The sequence below is a fragment of the Lucilia sericata genome, unplaced genomic scaffold (genome assembly GCF_015586225.1).
Source record: "Lucilia sericata isolate MDLA Ls3-8-SP2 unplaced genomic scaffold, ASM1558622v1 Contig002107F_arrow, whole genome shotgun sequence".
NCBI classification, from domain to species: Eukaryota; Metazoa; Arthropoda; class Insecta; order Diptera; family Calliphoridae; genus Lucilia; species Lucilia sericata.
The window spans coordinates 24,382-32,508 of record NW_023995957.1 but is presented as its reverse complement, the minus strand read 5'-3'; positions in this window follow the sequence as shown (position 1 = coordinate 32,508).

Genomic DNA, 8,127 nt, shown 5'->3' with positions numbered 1-8,127 from the left:
CTTCATCAGGCACAGTAACTGGTTTTAGGACCACCAAGCCATAATTAAGGCACTCACTAGTCCGCAAGGACAGACCTGTCAATCTTCTCCTCCACTTCAATTTCTCTTCTATGACTTAATCCTAAACTATCTTCTACTATCCTCTACCCTCTTTCTTCTATATTTTATTATCTTTACAGGTATCACAAAGGGACCAACAGGACCCAAGTGTGCGTCTTTGCAGCCTGAATACCTAACCTAACCTATATTCGGCTGAGCCGAATCTTAAATACCCTCCACCAGCTACTTTTTTAATTGATCAAATATTTGTAGAAATAAGTTTTCTTATGTCTTAAATAGAAAAACACCAAGATTTAAACAGCTTAAATTTGTTACAATTCCAAGATTTGTTGAACATTACAAACCCCATTTTCTTTTATATTTGTATAGCGCCCTTAGATATGCTTTAACGATATTTAATAATGTTCTATATGCATGTGTGTGAAAGATTTAAGGATTTTCAAAATACATATATATAATTTTGTTCTACACAAATTGTTTTTAGGGGCAGGACCTAGTATGGGAGATATGACCAATTATAGACCGATCGTAAAATATTCTTTAAGCAAAATTTCTGCACATAAAAACTATATTTCAGTCAAATTTTGTATCTATATCGTAATTTAGTAATAAGTAATGTGTGTTCAAGTGATTTTCTGAAGGGACACTTGCATGGGACCGACCGCACCCATGTTATAGACCGATCATGAAAAAATCTTGAAATAGAATTTTTGTATACCAAACTAATATTTGTGCCAAATTTTGTATCAATAGCTTTATTTGGTAATGAGTAATGTGCGTTTAAGAGATTTTCGTAAAAGGACCTAGGACCAATTATGTATATAAAGACAAAATTTCAAAATTCTGTATCTATATCATTATTTGGCAATGAATATTGTGCATTTAAGTGATTTTCGGGAGGTGACCTTGTATGGGAGCTGTGACCAATTATGGACCGATCGGAAAAAAAATTCATAGTAATATTTCTATATGTGAGAGCTATACTTGTACCAAACTTTATATGGATATTTTAATTTAGTAATGAGTTATGTGTGTTTAAGTGATTTTCGGGAGGGGACCTTGTATGGGAGCTATGACCAATTATGAACCGATCGGAAAAAACTTTCATAGTAATATTTCTGTATATGTAAGCAATAATTATACCAATTTTTATATGGATATCTTGATTTAGTAATGAGTTATGTGCGTTTAAGTGATTTTCGGCAAGGGTCCTTGTATGGGAGCTATGACCAATTATGGACCGATCGGAAAAATATTTTATAGTAATATTTCTGTGCATATTAGCAATACCTATTCCATATTTTATATGGATATCTTAATTTAGTAATGAGTTATGCGCGTTTAAGTGATTTTCGTTAAGGGTCCTTGTATGGGAGCTATGACCAATTATGGACCGATCGCAAAGAAATTGCATAAAAATATTTCTGTATATGAGAGCAATACTTGTACCAAATTTTATATGGATATCTTGATTTAGTAATGAGTTATGTGCGTTTAAGTAATTTTCGGGAAGGGACCTTGTTTGGGAGCTATGACCAATTATGGACCGATCGGAAAAATATTTCATAGTAATATCTCTGTGCATATTAGCAATACCTATTCCATATTTTATATGGATATCTTAATTTAGTAATGAGTTATGCGCGTTTAAGTGATTTTCGTTAAGTTTCCTTGTATGGGAGCTATGACCAATTATGGACCGATCGCAAAAAATTGCATATAAATATTTCTGTATATGTGAGCAATACTTGTACCAAATTTTATATAGATATCTTAATTTAGTTATGAGTTATGTGCTTTTAAGTGATTTTCGGGAGGGGACCCTGTATGGGAGCTATGACCAATTATGGACCGATCGGAAAAAACTTTCACAGTAATATTTTTGTGCATATGAGCAATACTTATTCCAAATTTTATATGGATATCTTAATTTAGTAATGAGTTATGCTCGTTTAAGTGATTTTCGGGAGGGGACCTTGTATGGGAGCTATGTCCAATTATGGACCGATCCAAAGAATGTTTTCTCCCAATGAATTCTATTGACATAAGATTTTAATTTGTAAAATTTTGTGAAGATATCAACATTCCAACGGAAGTTATTAACAAAAAACTCATTTTCCGGGAATATGTACTTTTGTATGGGAGGTATATGAAATTATGGACCGATTCTGGCAATTTTCAGCAGGAATCAATATCTTGTGTAGAAACGAACGTATGATGACTTTCATGAAATTATCTTGCATAGTTTTCGAGAAAATTACATCAGAATGTGTAAAAAATGCTTATTTTTTTCGGAGTTGTTTTAAATTTTGATTCATAACTTTTCCCGATGTGAACCGTTGTTGCTCATTTTCAATACCAAACTGTACCGGATAATAGTGAATATTTTGGGCGAATTTGGTTAAATTATATTGCTTCGTTTTAACGTGAGCGTTTTTTACACAGACAGACAGACAGACGGATGGACGGACGGACAGACGGACATAGCTAAATCGACTCAGAATTTCATAAGGACCCAGAATATATATACTTTGTTGGGTCTCAGATGAATATTTCTTGGTGTTACACACGGAATGACAAAGTTATATATACCCTCTATCACCACTGATGGTGGTGGAGTGTATAAAAACTATAAACATTCACACCATTCGTCCGTTTATATAATGTACAATACTAATGCTAATGTACATGAGCAAAACAAAAACAAATACTTTTGATGTAAGAAAACAAAAGCAGAAACGTATTTAATGAAAAAATTGATTTAGTGAGTTTGATTTCAATTAATTTTTTATTGTTTAATTTCTATTACTTAAAGGTACTTTACATTATGTTATTTTGTATTAATACAAAGTATTATTTGAAAATGTATTGTAGTCTGAAAAACTAAAACATTTTGTAGTTTGAAATATATTAAGCTTTTACAAATTTTTTAAAATCTATTTCTTTACAAAATACATGATTTATTTATAGTTTTCTTTTGGATTTTAATTTGTAAATTTTCTTTTATTTTACATCATAATATTGATGTAAATAAATACCCTCCACCAGCTACTTTTATATTAATAGTTTTTTAATTGATCAAATATTTTTAGAAATAAGTTTTCTCATGTCTTAAATAGAAAAACACCAAGATTTAAACAGCTTAAATCTGTTACAATTCTAAGATTTGTTGAACATTACAAACACCATTTTCTTTTATATTTATATAGCGCCCTTAGATATGCTTTAACGATATTTAATAATGTGCATGTATGCATGTGTGTGAAAGATTTAAGGATTTTCAAAATACATATATATAATTTTGTTCTACACAAATTGTTTTTAGGGGCAGGACCTAGTATGCGAGATTCTTTAAGCAAAATTTCTGCACATAAAAACTATATTTCAGTCAAATTTTGTATCTATATCGTAATTTAGTAATAAGTAATGTGTGTTCAAGTGATTTTCTGAAGGGACACTTGCATGGGACCGACCGCACCCATGTTATAGACCGATCATGAAAAAATCTTGAAATAGAATTTTTGTATACCAAACTAATTTTTGTGCCAAATTTTGTATCAATAGCTTTATTTGGTAATGAGTAATGTGCGTTTAAGAGATTTTCGTAAAAGGACCTAGGACCAATTATGTATATAAAGACAAAATTTCAAAATTCTGTATCTATATCATTATTTGGCAATGAATATTGTGCATTTAAGTGATTTTCGGGAGGTGACCTTGTATGGGAGCTGTGACCAATTATGGACCGATCGGAAAAAATATTCATAGTAATATTTCTATATGTGAGAGCTATACCTGTATATGGATATTTTAATTTAGTAATGAGTTATGTGTGTTTAAGTGATTTTCGGGAGGGGACCTTGTATGGGAGCTATGACCAATTTTGAACCGATCGGAAAAAAATTTCCTAGTAATATTTCTGTATATGTAAGCAATAATTATAATTATATCTTGATTTATTATAAGTTATGTGTGTTTAAGTGATTTTCGGGAGGGAACCTTGTATGGGAGCTATGACCAATTATGGACCGATCGGAAAAAAATTTCATAGTAATATTTCTGTATGCGAGAGCAATAATTGTACCAAATTTTATATGGATATCTTGATTTAGTAATGAGTTAAGTGATTTTCGGGAGGGGACCCTGTATGGGAGCTATGACCAATTATGGACCGATCGGAAAAAACTTTCACAGTAATATTTTTGCGCATATGAGCAATACTTATTTCAAATTTTATATGGATATCTTAATTTAGTAATGAGTTATGCGCGTTTAAGTGATTTTCGGGAGGGGACCTTGTATGGGAGCTATGTCCAATTATGGACCGATCCAAAAAATGTTTTCTCCCAATGAATTCTATTGACATAAGATTTTAATTTGTAAAATTTTGTGAAGATATCAACATTCTAACGGAAGTTATTAACAAAAAACTCATTTTCCGGGAATATGTACTTTTGTATGGGAGGTATATGAAATTATGGACCGATTCTGGCAATTTTCAGCAGGAATCAATATCTTGTGTAGAAACGAACGTATGATGACTTTCATGAAATTATCTTGCATAGTTTTCGAGAAAATTACATCAGAATGTGCAAAAAATGCTTATTTTTTTCGGAGTTGTTTTAAATTTTGATTCATAACTTTTCCCGATGTGAACCGATTTTGCTCATTTTCAATACCAAGAACTATAAACGGATGTTTTCTCCATTAAATTTAAATTCTGAGTCGATTTAGCTATGTCCGTCTGTCCGTCCGTCTGTCTGTGTAAAACACGCTCACGTTAAAACGAAGCAATATAATTTAACCAAATTCGCCCAAAATATTCACTATTATCCGGTACAGTTTGGTATTGAAAATGAGCAAAATCGGTTCACATCGGGAAAAGTTATGAATCAAAATTTAAAACAACTCCGAAAAAAATAAGCATTTTTTACACATTCTGATGTAATTTTCTCGAAAACTATGCAAGATAATTTCATGAAAGTCGTTCGTTTCTACAAAAAATATTGATTCCTGCTGAAAATTGCCAGAATCGATCCATAATTTCATATACCTCCCATACAAAAGTATATATTCACGGAAAATGAGTTTTTTGTTAATAACATCCGTTAGAATGTTGATATCTTCACAAAATTTTACAAATTAAAATCTTATGTCAATAGAATTCATTGGGAGAAAACATTTTTTGGATCGGTCCATAATTGGACATAGCTCCCATACAAGGTATCACATACAGACATTTTACTATGAATTTTTTTTTCCGATCGGTCCATAATTGGTCACAGCTCCCATACAAGGTCACCTCCCGAAAATCACTTAAATGCACAATATTCATTGCCAAATAATGATATAGATACAGAATTTTGAAATTTTGTCTTTATATACATAATTGGTCCTAGGTCCTTTTACGAAAATCTCTTAAACGCACATTACTCATTACCAAATAAAGCTATTGATACAAAATTTGGCACAAATATTAGTTTGGTATACAAAAATTCTATTTCAAGATTTTTTCATGATCGGTCTATAACATGGGTGCGGTCGGTCCCATGCAAGTGTCCCTTCAGAAAATCACTTGAACACACATTACTTATTACTAAATTGCGATATAGATACAAAATTTGACTGAAATATAGTTTTTATGTACAGTAATTTTGCTTAAAGAATATTTTACGATCGGTCTATAATTGGTCATATCTCCCATACTAGGTCCTGCCCCTAAAAACAATTTGTGTAGAACAAAATTATATATATGTATTTTGAAAATCCTTAAATCTTTCACACACATGCATATAGAACATTATTAAATATCGTTAAAGCATATCTAAGGGCGCTATACAAATATAAAAGAAAATGGGGTTTGTAATGTTCAACAAATCTTGGAATTGTAACAGATTTAAGCTGTTTAAATCTTGGTGTTTTTCTATTTAAGACATGAGAAAACTTATTTCTACAAATATTTGATCAATTAAAAAACTATTAATATAAAAGTAGCTGGTGGAGGGTAATTAAGATTCGGCTCAGCCGAATATAGCACTCTAACTTGTTTTAGTTTATATCTGCATTTAATACGCATAAAATATTTTTAACATTTTAACATACATTCAAAAAAATCGTTTCATGAAAAAACAAAATGAAAAACCAATATATTAATAACCGATTTTTCGGTTAACCACATACAAATGAACTAAAACTTAAACCTTAATAAACACATTTTTTTTAAATTTACTCAATAAAGTCTTTACAATGTGCAAAACAATCATCAAACGTTTGCGAAATTGTTAAGTTAATTTTTTCTTACAACTTATTCAATCAGCATTGAAACCATTCATACCAATCGTTTAGTATTTGTTGCTTTTGAGAGTATTCGTTGACATTTGCAGAAGACAAGTAATACAAGCATCATTTTTCGTTACACTAATTTATTTTGAATAGTGCCGTGCATTGCATCATTAAATTAGTGCATATTGTCATTTCAAGGCTCGTTTTATGCGATTGTATTCATAATCCAAAAAATAGGCATTCAAACCGTTGTCTGGTGCGAAACACGAAAAATAATCAAATTAAGAAAAATGTAACCACAATTATTTCTCTATATTTCATGTTTACTTGTTTATGTTTAATTAAGTCGGTATACTGTTATTATGAAAGCAGTTATGAGCGTTAAAGTCATTTTCTGAAGGGGACCTTATTTGAGGGTCAATTATGGACCGATTCTCATAAAATTTGACAGAGAGGTTATAGTTCCTTTAAAACTTGATTATGTTGAATTTTGTTGCTATATTGGAGTTTTGTAGTAAATTATGAGCAGTAATTTTCTGAGGGGAATGTTGGGCAAGGGTTTTTGTCCAAATAACGAAAAAAAACAATAGCCAAAAGAAATCGTCGGTTTTTATAATAAAATTCTTTGAATTTTTTATTTATTTGTACAATTTTTAAATTACAATTCATAGGTATAAAAATTCAAGTTGAAAAGTAGAAATACTTGTTGGTTGCGAACGATTTAAACACGAGTTATAGAAAAAGAGATCTTTGCTCGATGGCTGTTAAGAACGAATAAAAAAAAATATGTTCATATTTGATTTATGTGGATTCTTCTTCATTCTTTTAGAAAATAAGTAAAAAGAAAATCAGCATAAGTCAAATCATAAAGATGGCTAATTCAGCAATAATACCGAAATTCAAATTTACACTGACCGACAAATTGCAACCACAAGTATAAAACGTACACATTTATACAAGTAAAAAATTATAAAATACTAAATATATAAATAATACAAAATTTCATAAAAATGCAAGAAATTTAAGATTTCATTTAACACCGGCCCCCTTGCACGGCTGCTGATACAGGCTGCAACAATTCATTACTCGACAATTCATTTTCATACAGTACTGGTAAGGGAGCCAGTTTATGAATGGGCCGTCTAAAAACGCCGTTTTTTGTTTTGACCTGAACAACCCGACATTTGCCGTCTGGGCCCTTTTCCACAGCAACAATTCTGCCCAGTAGCCACTCTTGCGGTGCAAGATTGTCGTCGTGCACGGTTACGACGGTTCCGAACTCGACGTTTTTTACTGCTTTGTCCCACTTCACCTTCTGTTGCTGCTGGAGCATGTAGTCCGTTTTCCATGCAGACCAGAAACGTTTCTTCAGGCACGATAGCGTTCGAAATCGCTTCAAGCAGTTGAGCTTGCCTGTCGTCAAGCTGGGATCGGGCAGTGCCTTGATAGAGGACCCTATTATCAAGTGACCTGGTGTAAGGCGATCTCCGTCGCACGGGTCGCTCGACAGCGGTGCCAGTAGTCGCGAGTTCAAAATTGCTTCTACGTTCACTAGAACGGTATTCAGCTCTTCGAAAGTTAGGCCAGCGCTTCCGACGGTTCTTAGCAAGTGGTGCTTGGCGCTTTTCACAGCAGCTTCCCACAGCCCCCCGAAGTGAGGAGCTCTGGGAGGTATGAACTGGAACTCTATTCCTTTCTCGGCCATGGCTGCTTCTATCTTCTGTCGCTCTTTCTCTACGGCGGCCTTCGGGCTCAGGCGATTTGCGGCACCGACGAAATTTGTGC